The sequence below is a fragment of the Lycium barbarum genome, chromosome 2 (assembly GCF_019175385.1).
Source record: "Lycium barbarum isolate Lr01 chromosome 2, ASM1917538v2, whole genome shotgun sequence".
In the NCBI taxonomy this organism is placed as follows: domain Eukaryota; kingdom Viridiplantae; phylum Streptophyta; class Magnoliopsida; order Solanales; family Solanaceae; genus Lycium; species Lycium barbarum.
The window spans coordinates 74,498,323-74,526,014 of record NC_083338.1 but is presented as its reverse complement, the minus strand read 5'-3'; the positions used below and the strand labels follow the sequence as shown (position 1 = coordinate 74,526,014).

Sequence of the window (27,692 nt, the reverse complement as noted above, 5' to 3'; positions counted from 1 at the left end):
ACATATTGATCCATAAGGCAAATTTCCAAAATTCCGATTTTTCCCTTGGCCACCTTTCGTAATTCTATACCATTGACTTCATAACTCACACATTCACACCAAGTAGTGTCCAATTGTGGCCTTATTCATCACAAGTCCATTTGTCTTGAATTTTTCGAATAAACAAAAATGTCGGATGTAACATTCTCCCCCCCTTTAGAACATTCGTCCTCGAATGTTAAATTGACCTTATGGGGCGCCATACTACTCCGGGAGGGTTCTCTTTATAGTCGTCATTTGCTGACTTTCCGACATGGCTTCTTTACCAACATTATGAGGTAATTTTTCACATCACAGATTTAGATGCTTTCATAATATATCTTCTCGTACCCCACGCAATCGTCGAACCATAAGCTATATTCTTGTAACTGACGAACGCTTTCCAGACGTCATAGTCCGTATCATTTCTTGTTACACTCCGTAGATTTCTACCACATCGATATAATCCCACTTCATTCCAGACACTTCTTACCAACAGATTCAGGACTGGAACCGGACGCGTAGAAGTATATCGGACAGATTCGTAGTCAAAGTCAGGGGCACGGAAGTATGTCAGACAGACCTGAGATCGGAGTCAGACGTATAAAAAGGTATCGGACGGGTTTCGAAATCGGAATCAGGCTTACAGAAATGTATCATACAGAGCCGCACTTAGAATCAGACATGCGGAGATGTATCAGACAGACATGCGATCGAAACTAGACGTACAGAGGCACACCAGACGGATTTATATCCGGAGTCAGAAATACAGAGGTGTGTCAGACAGATTCGTAATCGGAGTTAATCGTACAGAGATATGTCAATCAGGAACGTATTCAGAATCAATCATACAAATCGTCTTGGGTGTCGCTTATCGACTTTTTCAAAGATTCTGCTTACTCGCCCTTCTTATCTCTCTCCTTCCCTACTATCTATACTCTTTTTCCTTTTTACAACTATCGTCATACCAGACTAACTTATGATGTACTTGGGCGTTTTCTATTCCCCTGACAACATTCGGGTCGTCGCTGACTGTTCTCCAGATTCGCTAAATTTTCCGAGTGGTATCGCACCTTTTGCTTTTTGCCCATTTAATCCGCGTCGGACTATGTGGTGTCTGTAAAGGCACTAATTACCCCACACATTCTCCTTTACTTTAGATTACCCCAAATTTTCATTTATGTCCATCATACCTACACTTGTGCAAAACTTTGCATTACTTCCCAGGGAGTCACCCATCCCAGAATTGCTCTGGCCTGAGCACGCTTAACTCCGAAACTTTCATGCATTTCGACGCGTTAGGGAAGATATAATTTCGTCGATCGCCCCGCACGACCTTTGTCACGAAATTTTAGAGCAAATCGGGGTCTTCGCAAATTTTCGGAAAATTTTTGTAGCGGGTCCCACCCCCGGCTAAGTCGTACCACTACCATGTCGCCTTTCTGAATCTTAAACATTCACTTTCATACACATATACATATGATGACAGATAACCCACGGATTTAAGTCTTCGTCACACGAATTCCGCCTCCAAATAATCGGTGGAATCTGACAAAATGTCACCGCAAGGTGTTCTTCGGCCACCGACAGAAGGAACTAAAGTCTGACAAGTATCGCGGGACCTTTTTGTACTTAATCTACATGTTAACCTCCATATTCCTGGAAAAATTTGGGCAGAGTTTCCTCTGCATTTCTTACTATCCAAAACCTGTACACCAGAAATACCAATCATACCTCACAGGGCCAACTCATATACACATACATACATATCATATCATGTCGTATCGCAGCCACACGGGGCTGATAACTTCAAATGAGAATTATAATGTCGTCGACACTTACCACACGTGCCCAACTCAAACAGCATCGGAGGCACCTTCCTGTTTACTTTCATCCAGGATTTCTAGACTCACACTGACGGTGGGGACATCTCCGTCGCCCTTGCCTTGGGTCACTAGGTCTCTAATTCCTTTAAATTTCCGTCGTCTTCATAGAACAACGTCTTACAAATATCATACACACATAGGAAGTTCTAAAAACTCATACACTTATAAATAATCAATATCGAGTCTGACCTGGGGAGCTGCCGTGAGAGGTATGCCCACTATCATCCACGCCTGTCTGCTCCCTACCTACCCGGTCTCCATTATCACCCGCATCCGAATCGGAGGGGTATGGACGATCAGACAAATCCTGGCCCACTGGTGACCCAGGCCAAGAACAGGAGAAATCCATAGCACTCTCCGAGGTGGCCGGGCTATCAAGGTTCTCCCTAATAATAAGAGCTGGTGCATACTTGAAAATCTCCTCCTGCGTCATCCCAGAAGAATGCTCCGAAGGGCCTGCCTCATGACTATCCTCCTCCTCGGAGGTAAGAAGCTCCGGAGGGGTCATCGCCAAATCCTCCGAGATATCTGTATCGTAGCCATCCTCCACGGGATCCTCTGCTCCAGGGTTCGGAGACTCTGGAGGAGTCGTAGATGGGTCCTCCGACGGATCCGTATCGTAGCTATCCTCCGGGGAATCCTCCGAAGGACCCGTCTCGATCGAGTAACTGGGGCCCTGCCTACTCGGCCCCGGTGACAGCCTGGGGGCCTTCTTAGCACCCCCATCCTCATCGTCGGAAGCCGTCCTCTTCATTCTTCACCAACCTGCAATCACCTGCAAGGAGCGGGTCAGATACATTTCCCCCAAATACCGACACTTCTGCTCTTTGGAGCCTCGCTGTAGGTACAGCAATTCGCAAGGGAGAATCATCCTAATCATACCGCTTTATCGCACGATCTAAGAATCCAAAGAAGGGTAACATCCTAAATGCCCTGTAGCTTCCTGTTTATAGATGTGGTGCACAACACATCGATAAACAAGACTCTACTAGACACGGCCTGTAGACATACCGAGGACTAACCGCTCTGATACCACTTTTGTCACGACCCAAACCCCGTGGGCCGCGACTGGTACCCTAACTGGGTACCCAGACGTACCTACCTGACCGAGTTCGAATCATACAGAAATTTTTTTTTTTTTTTTTTTCCTTTCAAAACAGAAGTACAGAAATAGGCCGGTACAAATACGGCGTGCGCGTAACATACATATATATACATATACCTGAACACACAGATATTTACAGATAAGCCGATAAGGCTAACATACAGACGGAACCCGTAACCCACACATCTATCTACAGGCCTCTACAGACATACAGAATCATATGACGGGATAGGGCCCCGCCGTACCCAGAATATACATACATACGGAGTACACAGAAGACAGAAAATATATACCAAAAGATATGCTCCGAGTCAAAGGAGCTCTTCGAATGGCAGAGTCAGAACCTACGCTGGCGGCGTGTCACCTGGCGCGTCTGTACCTGCGGGCATGTAGCGCAGCCCCCGAAGAACGGGGGTCAGTACGGAAAATGTACCGAGTATGTAAAGCAGAAACGTAACAGACATAAACATAGTCCGAACTAGAGTCACAGAAATATAACGGGCAAAATCATAAGTCAAACTAACGGACAGAGTTATGATCCAGACAGACATACAGAATCGTGTTACACACAAATGAACAGAATTATAGTTCGGACAGACAGACGGAGTCATAATACGGACAGACGAGCAGAATCTGAATCCATACGGACATACAGAAGCAGAAGCCATACGGACATACAGAAATAGTTGTAACACAGACGGACAGACAGTAGTATGACGGACAGAATTATGCATGCAGAGTAGCACAGAGTCATACAAAATCATACAGAGGCGTGTGCTTTATAAGTACAGATAGCACACGCATATATTCATACAGATCCCGGCCCTGTCTGGGGGCGCGGTAACAGAACCCGGCCCTCTTAGTACGGGACGCGGTGGACAGACAGAATCATATCAGATCGTATGCCATCCTGGCCGCCATCCCCATACACAGATCATACAGACATACAGATCCCGGCCCGTACGCCGAGGGACGCGGTGAACAATGCAGAGAAAATATGCACGATAACAGAACCTGGCCCGGGTCGCAGTGAAAGAATGCATTGAGACAGACACGAATCGATAAATGAGAAACCACCTACCTACAGACTCAACATACAGACTCGATCAATCAGAAGGGTGCCCAACGGCGAGCCAAAATCAGAATATCCAGATAGTATGCATAGCACGCGCTCATATCCTAGTTAGGAAGGCACGACAGATTTTCAGAATGGGACGCTCGGATGTTCAGAAATCATATTGTATAAATTACACAAAACTATCCATAATATTCACAAAATAATAGTTCAGAAGTTTTTGGAGAAGATCGGACCAAAACAGAAGTATTTTAAAAATCGTACCGGAAGTATCGGGCCTTGTGGGCCCACCTCGGACCAACCCGAGGCTATATACGTAAATTATTGCTAATTGACCTTATGAGGTAACCCATACTCATTCAGAAGTGTTCCGACTCCGTTTGGGGAAGTTTTGTACAAAATCTCACTTTAAGGGCAATTTGTAAGAAAATAGGTTCAATTGAATTGAAGGAATTGGAGCGGTTTTCCGTCTCGAATTCCGGGGAACGGAGTCGGACCTAAGGCTCGCGGCCGAGCCTACCACATCCAGAACATGCCTAGGAACGTAGAGAAGTGCTTCACATACCTCGATGGCGCCTTATGCTCTCTTGGCGTCAATCCAAATTTCGCCCAAAATCTGGAAATGGTCAAGTTTACCATTTGGTTAGTTCCATTCTTTCAATATTCTAACTTTACACATAATTGCCTACCGAAATTTCGGCAGCATTTCCTCTGTATATACGACATCCCCGAGACTTAGCTCGGCTCAATTTAGCAACACCACAACCCAGAGGAGACATCCAAACAACAACAAACATCAATAAACACTAAATCATACCCTATGGCATTATTAGCCACCTTTCGACACGACGAATTATCTTTCGTTTCAAACTTACATTTCCAACCAAAACTTATTATTTTCATAGCCATTATCCATCAAAATCATTACGACATACATCGGAGGCATCCATAACATGTTCACATAATATTCACAAGATATTCATAAAATTCTCAAACATTCAACTTTCCATCAAGTCACTACTTTTCCAATCCCTTCCTAACTTTCAACATGCAAACTCATCAACACATTTTTATATTCCAAGTTCATTGTCGTAAGCATAATTTGCCTCTTAACACTTTCATTTTCACTTATACACAAGTCATAACAAAGTTCAATAATTTCCTTCAACAACTTAATAACCAATCTTCCATAACAACATAATTAACATGCTAACAAGATTCAATTCACCTTCCAACACCAACACACACCACACGGCCACATGCTATATTTTCCAAATTTCACTAGTTCATTCCACTTTCATTTCTAATACAATTTCCACCACACTACAACTAACTTACACAAGAATTCAAACCATTAAAATCATGCAATAACCCTATATGCATTCGGCCACACATCCAAAAATTCCAACACACCAAATTTCCATATTTTTCATTCATTCACACACACTACAACATACATACATCATTTTTAACACAACAAAATCATGAAATCCTTACCTTTCTTCAAGTTCTTCACTTGGGGTTGAAGTTGTTTTCTTGCCACAATCTTTATATCAACTTGAAGAGCACCTTGTGCTTAGTACAAATCTCACAAGAGATGAATTTTTGAACCAAGGAATGGGCTCCAATTTTTTTTTCTTTCTTTTCTTCCTTTCTTTCTCTCCCACCCGAAACCTCTCTCTCTTTTTTTTTTCTTGTTCTTTCTTTATGTTTCTTGAATGTTCTTGATAATTATCCCACTATAATATACCACATAATTAAATTGTGGGCTTGGGCTATTTTTAACCCACTATGGCCGGTTGGGCCTTCCCAAATGGGCCTTGTCTTATTAATTTTTTTTGAGCCCAAAATTGTTGGTTACATATTGATCCATAAGGCAAATTTCCAAAATTCCGATTTTTCCCTTGGCCACCTTTCGTAATTCTATACCATTGACTTCATAACTCACACATTCACACCAAGTAGTGTCCAATTGTGGCCTTATTCATCACAAGTCCATTTGTCTTGAATTTTTCGAATAAACAAAAATGTCGGATGTAACAGTATGTAAGGCTAACCCTTCTTTCATAAGGCATGGTTCTTTGGCCAATTCTCTAAATCCTCTATACGCGTATGTTGCCTTCAATTGATAAATTTTTCGAGCTTGTAAGCTCACGATCCTTGATACATACTACGATTGCACTACGCTCCTCGTATGACGAGTAGGCCCATGATCTAGATGTAACGATAATGAAGAGGATAGTAATGATGACGATAATAATAATGATGCTAAAGGTGCCTATGGGCTATTATACGTATGTGTGCCTATACAGGGCTATAATGAACCCCGAGCTTATAATGCCGGGTAGAATATATGTATATGGATGTATATATATATATATATATGTATGTATATGATTACGTAACGCGCGCACACATCTGCAGATGGTACGGATAACCCTGAAGCCTTGGTAGGGCCAGGTAGAAATAACATTGAGCCTTGGTTGGCCAAGTATGTATGAAACACCGAACCTTATGGTCGGGTACGCTATGTATATATATAAGTGTATGGATATGTATATAATATGAATATGAATGTGAAAAGACTATGTATATGAATGTGAATAGGGGCATGTATACGAATACGAGCACTATTATGAAATACGCATGAGAAATGGAAAGTTCTATGAAAGGCAGGTAAGTGCCATGATGATGATATTATTGTCTTCCCTCCTATGCCACTTCATATATTGTCTATGATGCTTCTATATTGATGTTGATCATGCTTTACATACTCAGTACATTCTTCGTACTGACGTCCTTTTGTTTGTGGACGCTGCGTCATGCCCGCAGGTGCACAGGGAGACAGACTTGATCCATAGCTGCTTATTCATAGATTACATAGCGGAGCTCCATTTCCTTCGGAGCCATAGCTTTTGGGTACTTATTCTTTTGTGTATATAATTATGGGCATAGCGGGGTCCTGTCCCGCTCATCTGATATGTTATACTCTTCTTAGAGGCTCGTAGTCACGTGTATATGGTCAGATATGTCTGGCCTTGCCGGCCTATATTTTGTATATCATTTTGTTGGCCTCGGCGGCCCATGTACATTGTTGTGGCACATATGCCTATGATGATTGAAGATGTTGTCGTCCAATGGGACTAGCATGGTCGATGCTTAGAAATGTATGATTAGTGATGTGGCTCACCTAGATGCAAGTCTAAGTGTAAGCTAAGGGGGTGCCCGAGTGGGCTAGCACCGGGTGCTCGTCGCTGCCCCCTAGTCAGGTCGTGACAAAAGTGGTATCAGAGCAGTTCAGTCCTAGGGTGTGTCTACGAGCCGTGTCTAGTAGAGTCTTGGTTATGAGTGTGTTGTGCGCCACACTTATAAACAAGAGGCTGCGGACATTTTAGGAATAAATGACCTTCTTTCTTCATAAGAATCGTGCGATAGAGCTATGATGTAAGAAATTCTTGTTCCTAAATCGTGTGTTGTGTATTTCAGAGATGCCTAAAAAGAAAAAGGCTACAGCAGCCCAAAAGGGCAAGACGGTGGCAGAAAAGCGGGCTGAAAGAGCACCGCCACCGGTAGTAGAAGAAGATGAGTCCCAGAGTGCGGCTCAATCTCAGTCCTCCCAGACAGTGCCCGTCTCTGAGGAGCGTGATGGAGCCCCAGCTCCAGCACCTCCAGCTCCTCCACCAGATGCTTCAGGCCAGGATGTGAAAGAGGCCATTAATTTGTTGACCCAGTTGGTTGCGGCCCAGGCTCAGAGGAAATGTTCAGGGTATGGTGATAGGGTTGTTAGTGCAAGAGCCCGTGATTTCATTACTTTGAACCCTCCGGAATTCTTTGGGTCAAAATCGGAGGAGGATCCCCAGGACTTTATTGATGGTATGCTAAGGACGCTCCGGTTGATACATGCTTCAGACACCGAGTCGGTAGAGCTAGCGTCATATAGATTGAGAGATGTCTCGATCCAGTGGTATACGGTGTGGATGGCTTCACGGGGGGCCAATGCACCTCCCCTGGTATGGTAAGAGTTTGTTGATGCCTTTATCCGTCATTATATGCCTCCGGAAGTTCGGCGAGCTAGGGCCGATAAATTCTTAAAATTGAGGCAAAGTAGTATGAGTGCCCTAGAGTATAGCCTTCGCTTTAACTCTCTGGCTAGGTATGCTTCGGCCATGGTAGCGGATATGGGCGACCGGATACACCGAGTTGTAAAGGGCCTAGGGCCACACTTGATGGATAAATGATTGACTGCGTCCCTTCAGGACGGTATGGATATTGCACGCATTCAGGCACATGCTCAGAACTTAGAAGAAAGCCTACAACAGCGGAGGAGTGAGCGTGAGCAAGATCGGGGACATAGCAAGAGAGCTAGATCTTCGGGTCCGACAAGCGAGTTTAGAGGCGGACACAGGCAGCAGTTCCCTAGACATTCAGGCTATTCTATGACCAGTGCATCTCCTCGGTTTCCAGGCCAGAGCCTTGATAGATCTGCTTGTTCAGGGCCGAGTCCCAGTTTTTCAGGACCTCAATTCAGAGATGATTCAGGCCAGTCAAGTCCACCTGTACCACGATGTTCCCAGTGTGGGAAGTTGCATTGGGGTCGATGCCGATTGGGCTCGGATGGTTGCTATTCATGTGGTCAACCAGGCCATATCATGCGTGATTTCCCCTCAGTACAGGGTAGAGGTAGGACCCAGCCATCAGGGTCGGCAGCCGGATCATCAGCATCTGTACGCCCTACGGGGCCAGGTGCACATGCGCCAGTCGGCCATGGTAGAGGTAGAGGCAGAGCTCCCAGTACTAGCGGTCTTCAGCACCGTATTTATGCTTTGGCTAGACGCCAAGATCTTGAGTCTTCTCCTGACGTGGTCACAGGTATATTATCGGTATTCTCTCATGATGTATATGCTTTGATTGATCCGGGCTCCACATTATCATATGTTACTCCATATGTTGCGGGTCGATTTATAATTGAGCCGGAGTCTATCAAACCTTTTGAGGTGTCTACACCCGTGGGTGAATCGGTAATAGCTAGCCGAGTATATAGGAATTGTGTGATTGTGATTTGTGATCGTCATACTATGATTGATTTGCATGAGCTAGAAATGGTAGATTTTGATGTCATTATGGGCATGGATTGGTTGGCTTCTTGTTATGCCAACATTGATTGCCGGATGAAGGTGGTTCGTTTCCAGTTTCCGGGAGAACCAGTGTTAGAATGGAAAGGAAATACGGCATCACCAAAAGGTAGGTTTATTTCCTATCTAAAGGCAAGGAAAATGATCACAAAAGGGTGCATTTATCATCTAGTGCGAGTTCAAGATGTAGAAGCTGAATCGCCGACTCTTCAGTCAGTTCCCGTAGTGAACGAATTTCCGGATGTGTTCCCGGATGATCTTCCAGGCCTTCCTCCCGAACGGGAGATTGATTTTTCCATTGATGTGTTGCCAGGCACCACACCTATATTTATTTCTCCATATAGAATGGCACCCGCAGAATTGAAAGAGTTGAAGGAGCAATTGAAGGACTTGCTTGATAAAGGCTTCATTAGGCCTAGTTCATCCCCGTGGGGAGCGCCCGTATTGTTCGTCCGAAAGAAAGATGGCTCCCTGAGAATGTGCATTGATTATAGGCAATTGAATAAAGTAACGATTAAGAATAAATATCCTCTCCCAAGGATTGATGACTTGTTTGATCAATTGCAAGGCGCCAAATGGTTTTCAAAGATTGATTTGAGGTCCGGGTATCATCAAGTGAGAGTTAGGGAGAAAGATATCCCTAAGACAGCCTTCAGAACGAGATATGGTCATTTTGAATTCCGGGTGATGTCATTTGGGCTAACTAATGCGCCAGCGGTATTTATGGATTTGATAAATAATGTGTTCAGGTCCTTTCTGGACTTATTTGTAATCGTATTCAATGATGATATTTTGGTGTATTCTAGATCCGAAGCAGAACATGCGGATCATTTGCGTATTGTCCTTGGAGTTCTTCGAACTCGAGAATTGTTTGCAAAGTTTTCCAAATGTGAGTTCTGGTTGAACTCAGTGGCATTTTTAGGGCATATTGTGGCAGCCGATGGTATTCGAGTGGATAGTCAAAAGATTAAGGCCGTGAAAACTTTTCCAAGACCCACAACTCCTACAGAGGTTCGTATCTTTCTGGGCTTAGCAGGTTATTACAGGAGATTCGTTGAAGGTTTTTCCTCTATTTCTGCACCACTCACAAAGTTGACACAGAAATCAGCCAAGTTTCAATGGACAGATGCTTGCGAACATAGTTTCCAAGAGCTAAAGGGTCGATTGACTTCTGCCCCAGTTCTGACACTTCCAGCGGGATTGGAAGGATACGTTGTGTATTGCGACGCTTCAGGTGTTGGGCTAGGCTGTGTGTTGATGCAACATGGCAAGGTGGTTGTGTATGCTTCAAGGCAATTGCGGAAACATGAGCAGACCCATGACTTAGAATTGGCCGCAGTGGTCCATGCATTAAAGATATGGAGACATTACTTATATGGTGTCCACGTGGATATTTACACAGATCATAAGAGTCTTCAATACATCTTCAAGCAGAAAGAGTTGAATTTGCGGCAACGAGGATGGCTAGAGTTGCGAAAAGACTATGATGTTGAGATCCTGTACCACCCCGGGAAGGCAAATGTGGTGGCTGATGCTCTTAGCCGTAGGTCGATGGGAAGTCTAAGTGATGTACGACCAGAAAAGAAAGAGATGGCCCGTGAGCTTCAACAGTTAGCTAGCCTAGGAGTCCGAGTAGTGGACTCAGGTAGCAGCGGAGCTACTATTCAGAATTCAGCAGTTTCATCGCTAGTAGCGGAAGTAAAAGAGCGACAATATGAGGATCCCATGCTAATGCAGTACAGAGATACCCTCCCTCAGAAAGAGGAGTCATCATTTGATATTTCGGGAGACGGAGTTCTCCGATGTCGAGGCAGGTTATGCGTTCCCGATGTGGTAGGCCTACGTCACCAAATATTGAGGGAAGCCCATTGTTTCCGTTATTCTGTCCACCCCGGGGCGACAAAAATGTATCATGATCTTAAGTCTATATATTGGTGGAATGGGATGAAGAAAGATATAGCGGAATTCGTAGCCCAGTGTCCTAATTGTCAACAAGTGAAGATTGAACACCAAAAGTCGGGTGGATTGTTGCAAGCTATGGAAATCCCAACTTGGAAGTGCGAAGTGATTAACATGGACTTCATTTCAGGCTTACCCCGTTCTCGACATAAGTATGATTCCATATGGGTGATTGTGGATAGACTCACCAAGTCAGCTCATTTCTTACCGGTCAGGACGACCTATGAGGCAGAAGATTATGCGAAGCTTTATCTTAAAGAGATAGTAAAACTCCATGGCGTCCCGGTATCTATTATCTCCGACAGAGGGACTCAGTTTACAACTAAGTTTTGGAGGTCTTTCCAAGAGGGTTTAGGAACCCGAGTTAGCCTTAGCACGGCATTTCATCCACAGACCGATGGGCAGGCTGAACGTACTATTCAGACTCTGGAGGATATGTTGCGAGCATGTATGATAGACTTTGGAGGAAATTGGGATGATCACTTGCCACTCATTGAATTTGCTTACAATAATAGTTATCATTCCAGCATTCAAATGGCACCATATGAAGCTTTGTATGGGCGAAAGTGTAGATCCCCAATTGGGTGGTTTGAGACCGAAGAAACTAAATTGATAGGGCCAGACTTGGTCCAGCAAGCGATAGAGAAAGTCAAGCTTATACAAGATCGGTTGTTAGCAGCCCAAAGTCGTCAGAAGTCCTATGCGGATAATCGTAGAAGAGACTTGGAGTTCAAAGTGAAGGATTGGGTATTCTTGAAAGTGTCACCAATGAAAGGCGTTATGAGATTTGGCAAAAAGGGGAAGCTTAGTCCCCGGTATATTGGGCCATACGAAATTGTGCGAAGGATAGGCAAAGTGGCCTATGAGTTAGAACTACCTCCGGAATTGGAGTCAGTCCATCCAGTATTTCATGTCTCGATGCTTCGAAAATGTGTTGGAGATCCCACTAGGATCGTTCCAGTAAATGATGTGCAAGTGACAGAGAAATTGACTTATGAAGAGGTACCCATTGCCATATTAGACAGGCAAGTACGGAGGCTTATAAACAAAGAGGTGGCCTCGGTTAAGGTTCTATGGAGGAGCAGTAAACGAGAGGAGATGACATGGGAAGCAGAAGAAAATATGCGATCCAAATACCCACATTTATTTCAATCTTTGGAAGAAGCCCAAGATGAGACGTCAAGATCATAAGGTATGCATATTTCCTTTTATGCTTTTGGGTCATGCGTGGCCATAATTTTTATGTTGTTATGTTGTGGCCCTGTGTGGCATCGATATTATGGGTTGTTGTGGCAGGATGGTAGCGTCATATTATAAGGGAAACTCTGGCGAAATTTTTGTAGAATTCCCCCGAGACTTTAACATTCGAGGACGAATGTTCCTAAGGGGGGGGGGGGGGGGGGGGGGGGAGAATGTTACACCTCGAAAAATTTCCATTGGTACGCAAGTAAACGAACAGTGATGTGTGCGAGGAGTGCGAGTGTATAATGTTTCATGAGCAATGTGCGTATATGGACGAGAATGATTAGAATGAAAAGTCGAGAAATGTGAAAAGTTGAAAGTTGGCAAAACTGCCCAGTGGTCGTAAAGTGCAAAATACGGACCGTATAATGGAATACGGTCCGTAAACTGGCAGTCGTAAAGTGGCATGCAAAAACTTCAACTTTCTGCCAGTCGAGTAAATGGTTAAAAACGACCTGGTGGACGGACCGTAAAGTGATTTACGGCCCGTAAACCATGGTCGTAAATCACCATGCATGCAGCCAAAGTTTCTGGTTCTGCTTAGGGTTGAAGACGACCACGAGGGACGGTCCGTAAACTGGAATACGGACCGTAAACCTCCATGGACGACCACTGTTCACCGCAGCACAGATTTTGCAATTCATTAAATAAAGGGACCAACACTTGTTTTATTTCATTTCCACATTACACACCTTCTCTCTAAAACCTCTCTCTACATTTATTATCAAAGTTTTCAAGGATCATAAGTCATCAACAACATAAAACAAGGTGAATCAAGAGTAAGAACATCATCAAAGGCCATCCAAGTCAAGAAATCCACATGGAGAAAAACTAGGGTTTTGCTCAAAGTGGGGTATTATCAACTAAAGCTTGTTCCTACAACTTCTAAGGTAAGATTCATGATTATTACATGATTTTTAAGGTATTGGAGAATTAAACATGGATTGTAGAAAATATGGTAAGATGGGTTATGAATGATGAATAGTGACATTTTGAGGAACAGTTTGAATTGAATCATGAATGTAGTTGTGTTGTGATATGAGCATGTTATAAATGGTATTAAGATCATGAACTAGAAACTTTGGGCGAATGGACAAATTTGGGTGTTATATCCCGCGTTTTTGTGCAATCGGATAATTCAAGACAATCGCGGGAGGACAACAAGCAAGGCATATTTTTATTTTGTTAAGCATATGAATGGCTTATGAAGAATTTAGAAGTGGAATTATTAAGAAAGGTCGAGGACATAAAGGGAAATTCACAATATGCCTCGCGGAATTATGGAGGAAGACAAAGGGTAAATTTGGAATTTGGAAAATAATTTTTTTTTCATAAGTGGCAAGAACAAAAAAATAATGTGTGGGCTTGACCATTTGGGCCAAGTGGCCGTCCACTTCTTAGTGGGCTTAAGCCCACATGGCTTTTAAATAAGTTAAATAAAAAGATGACAAAGTCATCTTATCTTCATAAACCTCTCTAGAATTTTCAAGAACTTGAAGAACAAAGAAAGAAGGAGAAAACTCCTAGGGCCATTTCGGCCATAATAAAAAACTCCATAAGAAACCTTGAAAAATTCCTCCAAAAATTGTATTCTACTAATTAAAGGGTCCTTAACAAGGTGGAGTTGTTGTTGGAGCAAGAAAAACTTATATTCTTTCAAGCTACCAACATATATAGCCAAGTGAAGAATTGAAGAAAAGGTAAGGTTTAAATCTTTCTTATATGTTATGGAAGATTTTGCATGTTGTAGTGTACAAAAATAAGTGAAATTGGGGAGAATATGGAAGTGGGTGTGTGTGGCCGTGTGATATATGTGTGTGTGTAGAAATTATGTTGTAATTATTTTGTTTAGTATTTGGTTGATATTGTTGTGAATGTTATGTGGATAATGAAAGTTGGATGATTTTGGAAAGGTTGTAGTGGTGTATGTAGGATGGTGGTCGTATAGTGTATATTATATGTATAGCCGTATATATGTGTTAAGTGGTGAAAGAAGATGAGCCAATTTTATTTAGAGTTTTGGTTGTCGTTGTGTTGCGGATACTATGTTGTTAATGAATGCATAATAATCTTGTGAAGTTGAAGAAGTTGGAGACTTGCGGTTGGAGTATTTAAAATTGAATACTATGTTCTTGCATGTATGGAAGATAATGTTGTTAGTATGGTGTTGTTGGTATATGAATTACAATGTTGTTAATGTTCTTATTGGAGTTGGAAGGTTTTGAAGGAAGTAGTATATTGATTGAGTTGTTATAATGTAACTTGGAATGAATACGGAAATTTTTAGTAATGTGTGGATATTGTGTTGTTAGTTTGGCCGGGTTGAATTCCCGGATTGTTGTTGATTGAAATTGGCCAAGTTGAACTTGGTGGGATGGAGTATTTTACAGGGGAAGTGCTGCCGAAATTTCGGTAGCCAAGTATCATTTTAAGAATTCAATTCTAAAGGCACTCATCATGTTTGGTAAACTTGACCAATTTGTAGATTTTGGCGGATTTGCGAGTTGAATTCGGGATAGCCAAAGGAGCAGAAAGAGGTATGTAAGGCTTCACCCTTCCTTCTATGGCATGTTTTAGACGTATTAAGTTGGACACGAGCCTCGGGGACAACTCTATTCCCCGGAATTCCGCACCTAAAGTTTCTCCTTTTTCCTTCAGTAGAATTGAACTAGAAATTGTGCAAATGTTGAAAAAAAACCTTCCTAGCCCTCTAGAACTTGCATAAAGAGGACTCGATTACCCTAAAACCCCGATAAGTAACGCCATGACATATAACATATAAAAATTTAGTACGCCGCCTCATTTGACTCGAGGTGGGCCCACTATTCCCAAATTCCCTCCTATTGTTCCATTTAGCTTATTTCCGTACTATAATCAAGGGAAACCTTTAGATTACTATTCCGACTACTAAACAATAGTTGTTTAACTAATCTATTGACCCTAAGGTATGATCTTCTCCCCAATAGCTCAAAAGGTTTTCCAAACGCCCGCATTTTCCCAAAACAAAGTCTGTGGCAAAGTAAGTTTTTTTGTCAATTACGATGAGTATGTTCTACAATGACATGGATGATGTCAGGGAAGAAAATGTTCATATGATGAATACGACAATTATGATTCCATGATTAAAGATTCCAAAGTACATGAAACGATACCTTATGATCCTGTTCTATGTTCTCTCATGATGTTATCCTTTATGGATAGTCTCGCCTTATAATTGTTGTTCCCTCAAGGTGAGACCCGACGACCATGACGATTTCATAACGTAATCGAAGGCTATCGACCTTACGTCACTCCGATAACGTTATAGCTTCTTTTTGGGATCGCTTGCATGCTATGGAATATATGTATATATGTATATGTACACGGGGAAGAAGGGAGCAGGGCAGAGCGCTATAGACGCGGGGTTACACACGGTACATGTAGCCGTATTTGACTTGATATCATCCCGGACGCGGGATGCCCGGACGCGGGATATTTACACACATTCATGGTTAAATGGATCGGTTGCCGACGCCTCGGCAATATATATTATGTTTTATTATCATATATGAACACGAAATGTTTTTTTTTAAAGACAGCTTAGCATGCATGGCATCTGCCCTGGGTGGCACATACATGTACATGTTACTCTATTATCGCTCTATATGTCCTATGATTTCATTATGTATTGGTTGCAATTTATATTCCTCTCTTTACTATTTTCATGCCTTACATACTCGGTACACTATTCGTACTGACGTCCCTTCTTGTGGACGCTGCGTTTCATGCCGCGCAGGTAAGCAGGTAGACGGGTCCGGTTCTTAGAAGCTTCACCAGCGGTTCACAGAGAGTGCTCCAGTCATTCCGGAGCCACTGTTTATTGGTAATATTTTGTGTATATATATATATTCGGGCGTGACAGTGCTCGGCCCTTCTCGTGTATATGTGTATTATGTCTAGAGGCTCGTAGACAGATGTGTACAGTTAAATGTTTTGTACTTTTAGCAGTCCTAGTCGATGTATAATGTGTTAGTAAAGGTTGTTCGCCTATGTTCATAACTATGCTACAATTGTTAATGTTAAGTAACAGAAAGAAAAATGGTATAGGTCATACGGCCCACTTAGTAATAAGGATATGAGACAAGATAAGGGGTGCTCGGTACAAGTATCGGGTACTCGTCACGGCCCCTAGTCGGGTCGTGACAGAAGTGGTATCAGAGCAGTTCGGTCCTAGGGGTTTGTCTACGAGCCGTGTCCAGTAGAGTCCTGTTTATGGGTGTGTAGCGCGCCACAGTTATAGGCAGGAGGCTGCGGGGCATTTAGGAAATATGACCTTCTTTGTATTCTAGATCGTGCGATAGAGCTATAGTAAGGGTTTTTCCTTCTTCCTAATTCGGTGTTATATTTTCAGCGATACCTGCGAAGATGAAAGCGACAGCCGCCGAGAAGGGCAAGACGGTAGCGGAAAGGCGGACTGAATGGGAGTCGCCGGTAAATATTGAAGAAGGCGAATCTCATAGTAAGGCTCCCTCTCGTGCTGATCGCACTCCGCAGACATTAGGGGAACAAGAAGGGATTTCCGTTCCAGTTTCAGCACTCCCCGCTCCCCCACCTGATGCTTCACTTCAGGAGATGAGACGGGCCATCCTTCTGCTAACTCAGATAGTAGCTACTCAAGCCCAACAACAAGGCATAGATTCTGGTAATAAGGATCGCAGAAAAAGGGCTAGACCTTCCGGAACGAGAAGTGAGTATAGAAGGAGACAGGCACCGCAGCAGTCGGGGTATTCAGGACCAGATCAGAGTGCTCGAGTTTCGGGGCCCCGGCATAGAGCCAACGTTAGTAGCACGGGGCTACCCCCACCGCGGTGTGCGCGATGTGGCAGGCCACACTCTGGGCAGTGTTACTTAGATATAGGTGCCTGTTTTGTCTGTGGTCGGGCTGACCATTTGATGCGTGATTGCCCACAGAGGTACGACATAGACCAAACTCAGCCCGCCGGATCAGGTCAGGGCTATGGAGTTTTGGGTTCCCAGTGTGGCGGTGAGCTTAATCAGCGGAGACCACCCGTATCACGCTGCCCTCAGTGCCGTAGATTCCATGCAGGGCCGTGTCGCGCGGGTTTGGGTATTTGTTATACTTGTGCTAACTCAGGTCATTATATGCGCGACTGCCCATTTCGCCGTGACAGAGGGAGGGTTCAGCCCACGGAGGTAACACGCGACTCACAATCATTGGCGCACCCTCCAATGCAAAGGTCCCAGATAGCAGTAGGCAGCGAAAGAGGCCGAGAAGGAACACACAGTTCGAGTGGACCCCAGCATCATACCTATGCACTAGCTGGCCGACAGGATCCTGAGCCATCCCCTGATGTCGTTCCAGGTATATTATCAGTATTTTTCTACAATGTACAAGTATCGATTGATCCAGGTTCTACGTGTCAGATATCGCACCCTAAATCGCTGAACATATTAGGGAGGGGAAACCCGAGCTAAATCAAACGAGCTGGGATGTCTATGCCTGTTGCGACTAAGGTGTTTTCGCCACTACTGGGAATGTGGAGATTTAGGACAAAAATTAGCCATATACATAGGAAAAAGGACGAATACTGGGGACTGCGGATGTTAGAATTGTAATTAAAAGAAAAGATGTGTTACGCGGACGTTTTGAAAACTTCTAAGACCCCAACTTGTCCCATATTAGGTAATATAGGTAGTGCGGGGCAGTCGGTATAATTATACCAGCATTCACGTACTAAAATGCACCAAAGTTTCAAGGTTAAGCGTGCTAGGGAGAGAGCAATATCAAGATGGGTGACCCCCTGGGAAAAAATGCTGAAAATTTCATAAATGTGGGAACAGGAGACGAATGTGAAATTAGGTAGCCCAATGTAAATTAGAGTGTGTGGAGTGATTAGAAACCCTACAGAAGTCATGTAAGTTGAGACGGACTAGACTAGTAGAAGAGGAGAAAGCATGACAGAGCTTCAGGATTAAAGAAAGTTGATTAGTGTTTGGAAGTGATTGTAAAGAAAAAAAATAGTGGAAAGGTATATACGAACATGACATCTTATCTGTGACTGTAGAACCCTAACAAGCAGTGTCGCGATGCATAGAATGTGCTAGCTGAATGAAATTCAAAGGACGTAATGAAGGGTATGAGTATGGATGTCACCGGGTAAGACCGATGCCGCACCCACAAGGCTAGAACGGCCTAATGCGGTGAAATACGGAAACATATCTAACAAGGGGATCAACGTGACAAACCCTATGCACAGGGAATTACAACTGTAAAAGATCGCAGAAGACAACGATTGCTTAAAGGGCATAGGCGTGCATAGGCCCTCTTAATAAAGGGGGGGAGAACATGTTAGACCTTAAACGAACTATGACGATTCAAGTTCCAACAAAAGGGGCTTATTAATGTAGGGCCAGTGTTCGGAGCTAACTTAATTGAGCTACGACAGAGAAGGGTAACTTAAGCTCCCACAACAGGTATGTTAAGCGACATGTGAGGTATCTAGGAAGGAGACCTCCCCGAAATATCATAATACACTATGAGGCCACTTTAACATTCGAGGACGAATGTTTAAAAGGGGGGAGGATGTTATATCCCGCGTTTTTGTGCAATCGGATAATTCAAGACAATCGCGGGAGGACAACAAGCAAGGCCATATTTTTATTTTGTTAAGCATATGAATGGCTTATGAAGAATTTAGAAGTGGAATTATTAAGAAAGGTCGAGGACATAAAGGGAAATTCACAATATGCCTCGCGGAATTATGGAGGAAGACAAAGGGTAAATTTGGAATTTGGAAAATAATTTTTTTTTCATAAGTGGCAAGAACAAAAAAATAATGTGTGGGCTTGACCATTTGGGCCAAGTGGCCGTCCACTTCTTAGTGGGCTTAAGCCCACATGGCTTTTAAATAAGTTAAATAAAAAGATGACAAAGTCATCTTATCTTCATAAACCTCTCTAGAATTTTCAAGAACTTGAAGAACAAAGAAAGAAGGAGAAAACTCCTAGGGCCATTTCGGCCATAGTAAAAAACTCCATAAGAAACCTTGAAAAATTCCTCCAAAAATTGTATTCTACTAATTAAAGGGTCCTTAACAAGGTGGAGTTGTTGTTGGAGCAAGAAAAACTTATATTCTTTCAAGCTACCAACATATATAGCCAAGTGAAGAATTGAAGAAAAGGTAAGGTTTAAATCTTTCTTATATGTTATGGAAGATTTTGCATGTTGTAGTGTACAAAAATAAGTGAAATTGGGGAGAATATGGAAGTGGGTGTGTGTGGCCGTGTGATATATGTGTGTGTGTAGAAATTATGTTGTAATTATTTTGTTTAGTATTTGGTTGATATTGTTGTGAATGTTATGTGGATAATGAAAGTTGGATGATTTTGGAAAGGTTGTAGTGGTGTATGTAGGATGGTGGCCGTATAGTGTATATTATATGTATAGCCGTATATATGTGTTAAGTGGTGAAAGAAGATGAGCCAATTTTATTTAGAGTTTTGGTTGTCGTTGTGTTGCGGATACTATGTTGTTAATGAATGCATAATAATCTTGTGAAGTTGAAGAAGTTGGAGACTTGCGGTTGGAGTATTTAAAATTGAATACTATGTTCTTGCATGTATGGAAGATAATGTTGTTAGTATGGTGTTGTTGGTATATGAATTACAATGTTGTTAATGTTCTTATTGGAGTTGGAAGGTTTTGAAGGAAGTAGTATATTGATTGAGTTGTTATAATGTAACTTGGAATGAATACGGAAATTTTTAGTAATGTGTTGATATTGTGTTGTTAGTTTGGCCGGGTTGAATTCCCGGATTGTTGTTGATTGAAATTGGCCAAGTTGAACTTGGTGGGATGGAGTATTTTACAGGGGAAGTGCTGCCGAAATTTCGGTAGCCAAGTATCATTTTAAGAATTCAATTCTAAAGGCACTCATCATGTTTGGTAAACTTGACCAATTTGTAGATTTTGGCGGATTTGCGAGTTGAATTCGGGATAGCCAAAGGAGCAGAAAGAGGTATGTAAGGCTTCACCCTTCCTTCTATGGCATGTTTTAGACGTATTAAGTTGGACACGAGCCTCGGGGACAACTCTATTCCCCGGAATTCCGCACCTAAAGTTTCTCCTTTTTCCTTCAGTAGAATTGAACTAGAAATTGTGCAAATGTTGAAAAAAAACCTTCCTAGCCCTCTAGAACTTGCATAAAGAGGACTCGATTACCCTAAAACCCCGATAAGTAACGCCATGACATATAACATATAAAAATTTAGTACGCCGCCTCATTTGACTCGAGGTGGGCCCACTATTCCCAAATTCCCTCCTATTGTTCCATTTAGCTTATTTCCGTACTATAATCAAGGGAAACCTTTAGATTACTATTCCGACTACTAAACAATAGTTGTTTAACTAATCTATTGACCCTAAGGTATGATCTTCTCCCCAATAGCTCAAAAGGTTTTCCAAACGCCCGCATTTTCCCAAAACAAAGTCTGTGGCAAAGTAAGTTTTTTTGTCAATTACGATGAGTATGTTCTACAATGACATGGATGATGTCAGGGAAGAAAATGTTCATATGATGAATACGACAATTATGATTCCATGATTAAAGATTCCAAAGTACATGAAACGATACCTTATGATCCTGTTCTATGTTCTCTCATGATGTTATCCTTTATGGATAGTCTCGCCTTATAATTGTTGTTCCCTCAAGGTGAGACCTGACGACCATGACGATTTCATAATGTAATCGGAGGCTACCGACCTTACGTCACTCCGATAACGTTATAGCTTCTTTTTGGGATCGCTTGGTTAAATGGATCGGTTGCCGACGCCTCGGCAATATATATTATGTTTTATTATCATATATGAACACGAAATGTTTTTTTTTAAAGACAGCTTAGCATGCATGGCATCTGCCCTGGGTGGCACATACATGTACAGGTTACTCTATTATCGCTCTATATGTCCTATGATTTCATTATGTATTGGTTGCAATTTATATTCCTCTCTTTACTATTTTCATGCCTTACATACTCGGTACACTATTCGTACTGATGTCCCTTCTTGTGGACGCTGCGTTTCATGCCGCGCAGGTAAGCAGGTAGACGGGCTCGGTTCTTAGAAGCTTCACCAGCGGTTCACAGAGAGTTCTCCAGTCATTCCGGAGCCACTGTTTATTGGTACTATTTTGTGTATATATATATATTCGGGTGTGACAGTGCTCGGCCCTTCTCGTGTATATGTGTATTATGTCTAGAGGCTCGTAGACAGATGTGTACAGTTAAATGTTTTGTACTTTTAGCAGTCCTAATCGATGTATAATGTGTTAGTAAAGGTTGTTTGCCTATGTTCATAACTATGCTACAATTGTTAATGTTAAGTAACAGAAAAAAAATGGTATAGGTCATACGGCCCACTTAGTAATAAGGATATGAGACAAGATAAGGGGTGCTCGGTACAAGTACCGGATACTCGTCACGGCCCCTAGTCGTGTCATGACATTGGGTGTTATGACCTTGAACATGGGTGAATTAGAAACAAATTGAGAAATCTAGATAATGTGGATAATGTGAATGACTAATAGCCATTGTTATGATATTAATGAATGTAGAAATGCTAACATTGGAAGGGGACGTGCAAGTGTGGAATAGTCTGACGAAAAGGTATGTAAGGCTAACCCTTCTTTCATAAGGCATGGTTCTTTGGCCAATTCTCTAAATCCTATATACGCGTATGTTGCCTTCAATTGATAAATTTTCCGAGCTTGTAAGCTCACGATCCTTGATACATACTACGATTGCACTACGCTCCTCGTATGACGAGTAGGCCCATGATCTAGATGTAACGATAATGAAGAGGATAGTAATGATGACGATAATAATAATGATGCTAAAGGTGCCTATGGGCTATTATACGTATGTGTGCCTATACAGGGCTATAATGAACCCCGAGCTTATAATGCCGGGTAGAATATATGTATATGGATGTATATATATATATATATATATATATATATATATATATATATGTATGTATGTATATGATTACGTAACGCGCGCACACATCTGTAGATGGTACGGATAACCCTGAAGCCTTGGTAGGGCCAAGTAGAAATAACATTGAGCCTTGGTTGGCCAAGTATGTATGAAACACCGAACCTTATGGTCGGGTACGCTATGTATGTATATAAGTGTCTGTCTATGTATATAATATGAATATGAATGTGAAAAGACTATGTATATGAATGCGAATAGGGGCATGTATACGAATACGAGCACTATTATGAAATACGCATGAGAAATGGAAAGTTCCTATGAAAGGCAGGTAAGTGCCATGATGATGATATTATTGTCTTCCCTCCTATGCCACTTCATATATTGTCTATGATGCTTCTATATTGATGTTGATCATGCTTTACATACTCAGTACATTCTTCGTACTGACGTCCTTTTGTTTGTGGACGCTGCATCATGCCCGCAGGTGCACAGGGAGACAGACTTGATCCATAGCTGCTTATTCAGAGATTACATAGCGGAGCTCCATTTCCTTCGGAGCCATAGCTTTTGGGTACTTATTCTTTTGTGTATATAATTATGGGCATAGCGGGGTCCTGTCCCGCTAATGTGATATGTTTTACTCTTCTTAGAGGCTCGTAGTCACGTGTATATGGCTAGATATGTCTGGCCTTGCCGGCCTATATTTTGTATATCATTTTGTTGGCCTCGGCGGCCCATGTACATTGTTGTGGCACATATGCCTATGATGATTGAAGATGTTGTCGTCCAATGGGACTAGCATGGTCGATGCTTAGAAATGTATGATTAGTGATGTGGCTCACCTAGATGCAAGTCTAAGTGTAAGCTAAGGGGGTGCCCGAGTGGGCTAGCACCGGGTGCTCGTCGCGGCCCCCTAGTCGGGTCGTGACAAGGATGATATATGATACGTAGTTCAGGATCACAGTATTATATATAGATGTAGTTAGAGGTATGAGAGTATAAAGGGACATGCGTACAAACTTCTCATTAGTATGTCAGAAGTGCAAAGTTGATGCTTATCTTTCCTTTCTGCAACACACACACACACACACACATATATATTTATATATATATATATATATATATATATATATATATATATATATATATTTATTATATTATATTTCCGCCTTACATACTCGGTACATTATTCGTACTGACGTCCTTCCTTGTGGACGCTGCGTTCATGCCCGCAAGTGTAGACAGACGGGACAAGGATCTTCCCCAGTAGGCTGCTTTCAGGTACCAGTTTTGATTGGTGGGCTCCACTTCTTCCTGGAGCATTGCCGAGTCTGGGTCGTATATGTACTTTGTGCTAATGGTATGTCGGGGGCCCTGTCCCGACTTGTATACTTTAGTCAGGTTCACAAAGGCTTTGCAGACAATGTCTTGTATACCGCTTAGTTATGTCTTGCCAGTCGTTATATCGGATTCGTGAGCCCATGGTATATATACATATATAAATATATACATATATATATATATACTTATGCATGATATTATGTTTGTATTTAGCCCCTTGGTCTTATTTTGTCGTTTGAGACATAGAGGATGAGAGTTATAAGTTGGTTCGCTCGGTTTCCCTAAGATGTAGGGTGCCAGTTATCACGACCCAACCCCGTGGGCCGTGACTAGTGCCCGAGTTGGACACCCATACACACTCACTTACCAAATCGACATATCCATGACTTATCCGTATTCCACATACATTACTTTATACAGATACTGAGAACAAATGTCATTTTAAGCGGTTGCCCGTACAGAAACGTCATATCAAATCCGGTAGGTTGGCGGAATACACATCGCCCAGATATACAAACATATACAAACATATGGGCCGTTTTGGCCATAATAGCAAACGGGACCGCATTAAGGCGCAGATCATAAACATAAACGAACAAACATGACCCATGACCCACATATATGTCTACAGGCCTCTACAAACCATAACAGAAACATATGACGGGACAGGGCCCCGTCGTACCCAAATAGTCATATATACAGAACATGTATAACAGAAGGTATGTACCAAAAATATGAGCTCCGGATCAAAAGGAGTACTCCAAATAGCAGAATGAGTATCCTACACTGGCGGGTCACCTGATCGAACGTCTGCACCTGCGGGCATGAAACGCAGCCCCCGAAGAAAGGGGGTCAGTACGAAATATGTACTGAGTATGCAAAGTATGAAATACAGAAATCCGAATCATAACTGAAGTGAGGAGTACAGAAAATGAATACAGAATTAGTATATCAAAACCTGTGCTGAAAATATATTTATGATGCAAATAAAATCATGCATAGGGCTCAGGAACGTGGTCGCCACTCCGACGCTGGCGCCACAACACATCATACTCCAGAAGGTTTCATATCTCCGTACAATCCCCGAACATATCGTATCATCATAACATATCACAACACCAGAACATATCATATGCCATATCACATCATAACACCGTATATAAGCAGTACCCGGCCTTATGGCGAGGTCTCGGGAACCGTAACACGTCATACTGCAGAATATAACATAATGTGCACGATCACAAAACCGGCCCGGGATCCGGCGAACGATATCATAGTAGTATGCACAAGCGGAGTAGTGAGGAAACCATATGCATATAAATACATAAACAAATTTCAAAACTAAATGGACAAATATATTTACGACATCCAAAGGCTCAGAAATCAGTTTCGGGTCAATCGGAGTTAGTATGCGAAAATTACAAACTTTTGAAGTACAGAACTTTCTAAAAGAATTTCAGAGGCTCTTTTGGAAATTTCAAGTAGCAATCATATTAGGAAACTTCCAACTATCGCTAAAGAGCAAATCAAATGGGGTCTTAGAATCATATGTACATATCAAAATACATGTATCCAAAACTTTAGCCATATCAAATATTTTTCGGACATCATTCGGAAGTATACCAACTAGAATCTTTCAAACATCATAAATGTGTAGCAAACCATATGGAACAGCTTATGGAGATCAAGGACGTCGTCCATCCTAGTGGCTCTAAGAATAGAGTTTTCTTTAGAAGCATACACATATGTCATTCGTTCATTTCATAAAGGTCATGCCAAAAGAAAGAAAGGTAGGCTTTACATACCTCGATCGCTTGCTAGTCAAATCCCAAATCAAGTCTCGGCTCTCCAATATCTACAATAATATTATCAATTACCAAACATTAGCTACAAGTACTTAGAAATTCAATTCTAACTAGTACTTGTCTACAGAAATTTCGGCAGCATCTCCCCTGTAAATTCAACATCCCCGAGAATTTAACTCGGCAAAATTCATCAACAACCATACCAACAATACCAACAACCATACCAATAACATCAAAAACCAATTTAAAACGCATTCCAACACTAGCAACCTTCCTTTCTACATATTTCATCATTATTCAAATCAACTACACATTTTCAAGCCAATTCCAAGGCTCACATATTCATTATTAATTCAAGATCAACCAAATACAATTCAAAAGTATTTTATACAATTCTACAAAATATCCAACAATCCCACCAACACCATATTCCATTCAAAATCTCCACAAATGCGACAAGGTCACAACGTCACATTTTCTTCTTCCAATTTCATCAACAACAACAACCATTCCTACTTTAGTAATTCCATTTCCATAATTACATAAAAACTATAATAAAATTATATAATTTCCTACAACAACTTACAACTAATTTTCATGTCAATCTTGAACCATTATTCTTCCATTTACACCATAAAGGTCACAACAACATAATTAACAAGCTAAATAAAATTAATCCATCTTCTCCTCACCCTAACAACATCACACGGCCACATATACTTACACACACCCACACGGCTCACTCAACACACAACAACTCCATGATTTTCATTCAATTCTACTCACTATAACATATATAAATCTTCCATAAAAAAAGATAGAATTTTTACCTTCTTCCTTCAAATTCTTTACTTGCCACCAAAGTGATTTTCTTGCTAAAATAATTGTACCACGTTGAAGAGGGTCTTGAGCTTAGTAGGAATACTAGAAAATTTAGATTTTTGGATCAAAGGTGGAAGCCCTCCAATTTTATTTTATTTTTTGCTTCAATGTCCGAATGGCCCCCTTTTCTTTTCTCTCAATTTTTTTGTTCTTGAAGCTTCTTTGAAATGAAGGAATTGTGGCCCTTTGTCTATTTTATTACTTGGGTTAATTAATCACATGGGCTTGGGCCTCTTTCCATTGCCATGGCCGGCCACTTGCACCATTGGGCCTCTCTTTCTTTTTTTTTCATTTATTTTGAGCCCAATTAGTTATGGGTCTTATTTTGTAATTCCCGAAACTAATTTCCAAAATTCCCAATTTTGCCCTTGGCCTTCCTCCATATTTTCACATAAACATTTTTCATGAACAACACATATGTATTAAAATAAAATCAAAATATAGCCTTATTTCGTACAAGTCAAAATTTATTTTGAATTTTCCGAATATGCAAAAATACGGGATATAACACCAGTCACGCCTTACCCGAGTTGGGTGTGACAAGAAGGCACTGGGTGAAAAGATATAAGGTTGAAAAATAATGTCCTGAGCAAGAAATTGGTCCTTGCACATTAGGACACCTATCATTTTACAGGTTCCATATAACATAGCCGCCTAAGTGGTGCAATGAGTGGAAGGTAAGTCCCTAGCAGATTAAATATGTCATGCCCCAAACCTGGGCCTGGACGTAACACAGCACCCGGTGCCTGACTGCATGTGACCGAACGAACTTTCTGGCTGACTGAATCAACATGTGATGTCAAAACATGACTAAGTTATAAAATAAAATTAACACTTGCTGATTAAATGAAAGTTTGACTAAAATATCATAATGCGGAAATACTTAGACAAATCTGAAAATGTCGAAAAGTAGCCAACCTGGCTAAACCAAAACAACTGAAAAACTGAGTATACTGCCAACAAGGCTAACATAACAAATATTTGACTGTGTCTATGAAGCCTCTAAGAATACTGAATAATATAACCGACTAAAAACTAAAATAACTGGATAGCTGACAACGCCCTGAACGAATCTGGGGCTCACCAATAGCTGATACGTGTACTCCTAAACAGCTGAGTCATCAACCTGTATATCGTTACCTGCATCGCGAGATGCAGGCCCCCAAGCAATAAAAAGGGACATCAGCACATTGGAATTGTACTGGTATGTAAAGCAACTAAAGCAATAAAGTACTGGAACTGAAACTAAGA

The 27,692-nt window shown here is 41.8% G+C and overlaps 1 long non-coding RNA gene across 1 annotated transcript in view; it reads left to right on the top strand.

Moving 5' to 3' along the window:
- Positions 1–23,355, top strand: part of LOC132620580 (uncharacterized) — a 32,986-nt gene extending 9,631 nt beyond the window's left edge. The window contains exons 2-3 of the long non-coding RNA XR_009575029.1: positions 21,511–21,597; positions 22,898–23,355. This is a non-coding gene — a long non-coding RNA (uncharacterized LOC132620580). The remainder of the gene's footprint in view (positions 1–21,510; positions 21,598–22,897) is intronic.
- Positions 23,356–27,692: the final 4,337 nt, after the last annotated feature.